A 3,027-nucleotide genomic window follows, 5' to 3' on the forward strand; every position below is an offset into this window, starting at 1 on the left:
CCTGCCACCGGAAGTCCCATTAGTAGGTGAAGTCTCTCGGACTTCAACTGACTCAAGAACATCTCCTTTGTTATTAATTGAGGCAAAAGTCATAGTGAATGTGACTGCTGGCTACATAACCCAGGTGGCCGTACTCTGCGTTTTATCCTTAAAAATTACAGAAAAATATAAGACACTCAATATGCATTTTCAAAACAATTCTGTGCATTCATAAACATACATTTTACTGAACAATAACTGTTAGAATGATGAACGGGTCTATGCATAAAACTTGAAATTCAAAGCACAAAATTAAAAGCTGTCTAATTTCATATGCGTGTGATTTTAAAAAGCATAACTTTCAACATATTACACTTTTTCATTGTTGAGTGAGACTCTTTTTTTCTGTAAGCAGACTAGCTAAAGCTGGATGAACTTGAATTCATCCAAGTTAAACACTTGGATGAATTCAGATTTAGTTTATGCCATAATTAACTTTGATACTAATGTTCCTTCTCCTAATACAAAAGAAGAAATTGATTATTAAGTTAATGTGATCTGTTAAAAGTCTTCATGTTCCAAATGCAACCGCCATTTGCATCAACTTCATATATATAAATGTACAGCACATATAAAAACAAACTTAACATGAATGCTTTTTATACATTAATAAAGATAAGGATTTGTTTCAAAACTGAAACATAACAGACTAGTTTTGCCCCAGTTTCAGTGTGGTAAAGAAATGCGTTTTCAAATTAATACCAATACGGTTTCTGCCTGTAAAGTTTGGTAGCGTTAAAAAAAATTAAAAAAAAAAAAAAAAGAAAAAAAAAAGAATAATTCATTCAAATTCAACATTTAAGAATTAGAAGTAATCATAAGTAAAACTATGTGTCGAAGTCCTACCTGGAAAGCCATCGCCATTTTCCTTCTGCAATCATCCAACTTAGCTTGCTGCTGAGAGCAGTGCGCAGCTAGGTTATCATCTCCAGCTCCCAAATCCGTCTATCTTGTGATTCGACTGAGGCCTCGGTTGATGTCACACGGTCACAAACATCGGAAACCGCCGCTTTGAGGCTGGAAATTGATCCACTGAGCTCCACAAACCTCATGTCGGCCGAGCTGCTGAGCTTGTTTATGGACGTCCTCATTGGTGGCGGAGGGACCCGGAGAGCACGCGGGGCTCGTGTTAGCATTAGCCACCTCGACGCCTGCTAGTTTGGTCCGGTCATCTAGGGTCTCATCCCCTGAGCCTTTGTCTTTCTTATTACCTTTGGGCTTCGTCATCTTGTTCATAATATGATGGTACACTACAAATATACTAAGCAAAAGCTTAAATATTATTTAGGGTGAAATAATGGTGAAGTTGAGTCGGAGCTTCCTCAAAACACGTCTACTCCATATTGAGACCTTGGCCACGCCCGAATCGTCCACATGTTTGACATGACGTCGGTTTATCCTCCCCGCCCTCACACCCTGATATTATATTTTAAAATATAAACATAAGTCTAGGACACGTGACTTATTACGGGAGACCAGAAGGCTCTTATGATGCGGCGGGTTTGATGCCTATGATGTAAAACAGACGTCATACGTCAGGGTCTTTATTTGCTGCTTTCTCTCTAACCATCACTTTGCATTCGTTTGTCACAGAGCCAAATCAGTTTGTGTTTTTCTCGCTATTTTAGCAGAAAACTTTAAGCAATTATCCCAAGAAAAATGAGTTCCCCGTCCGAAGAGACCGTCACCGTCCAAACCCTGACACCTGTGGTCGTCAACCTGTTGGAAGTCCTGACCCCAAAGGAGGGTAAACATCTGGGAGCTGGAAAACCAGACCGCATCACCACCTGCTTTCTTTTCAAGACAATGGGAGATATCTTGGAGATCTTTACATCTAATGTTCTGGAGAAGCTCCAAAAGGAAAACCTCACCACTGAAGACTTAAAGGCGATTGTGGGCAACAAAGTTCCCGACACGTTTGCAAAAATCCTAAACATCGAAGGAGACTACAGTACCGAACACACCGAGAATCTAAATCAGCTAATTGTGAAACATGTGGTGAATAAAGTCCTTTCCAGCTTAGATTTCGACGACCCTAGAAGAAATCAGATCAAGGAAGTTCCTTATATGTACACAATGAAAAATATAGTTTCCGAAACCAGCTTAATGATAAGGGACCTTGTTATATTCTATTCTCGAGAGAAATCCAGCAAAGTAGCTGTTGTCAACACAGTTGAGTCCAAATCTAAGTTCAAAGGTCTTAAAGAGAGGATGAAGAGTTTTTTTTGGGAAACGCACTCAGAAACCTTCATCTGAGCTTGCTCCAGTGTAGACTGAATCAGAAATACAGGAAACGTCTTCTGCTGAAGTGAAGCCAACACAGAGCAGCCAGGTGTTGGCAGAAGGAGACGCTCTTCCAGAGAAAGAATCTGGTGTTACACTGGAGGAACAATAAACCAGAGGATGAAGGAAAAAAACATTTTTTGGATTTGTTGACATACTGCCTGATTGGCCGGGCTATTGAAGCCTCAGGATTTAGTGGCTCTCTTGAAGTTCTTCATGCCACACATAAACACTTCTCAGAGAAGGCTTGGGCTGAAGTTCACAGGGAGGAAATTCATGGTGACCCAAAAAACATCTCAATTTGCACCCAGAAGATTTTCAAATACCTCTGTAAAGCCTTGGGGAAATCCAGTAGAGTTGTGGGAAGTTTACTCCTTTCACAAAACGCAGAACTGGACACAGAACTGGACAAAACAGTTGTGGCGGCTTTCTTGAAATGTCTTAGGAAACCTGTTGGGAAACCGTCTTTAGTGAAGCGTTTTTTCAGAGGCCTGGGTAAAGCCTTAAAAAAGACAACATCTGAGAAGTCTGTAGAACATGTGCAGAGTCCAGGATGCAAAGACGAGACAACCTGGGATGAAACTGAAGATTCAGCGGTGGAGGAAATCTGCAGTGGAGATCATCCAGGAGATGATGAAGCACCATCAGGTTCTGATTTAAAATCTCCAACAGACCTCCCTGAGGATATGATTCCCTCTGAAGGTG

The sequence above is a fragment of the Poecilia latipinna genome, unplaced genomic scaffold (genome assembly GCF_001443285.1).
Source record: "Poecilia latipinna isolate Pla-1442-1.1 unplaced genomic scaffold, P_latipinna-1.0 Scaffold1058, whole genome shotgun sequence".
NCBI lineage: Eukaryota > Metazoa > Chordata > Actinopteri > Cyprinodontiformes > Poeciliidae > Poecilia > Poecilia latipinna.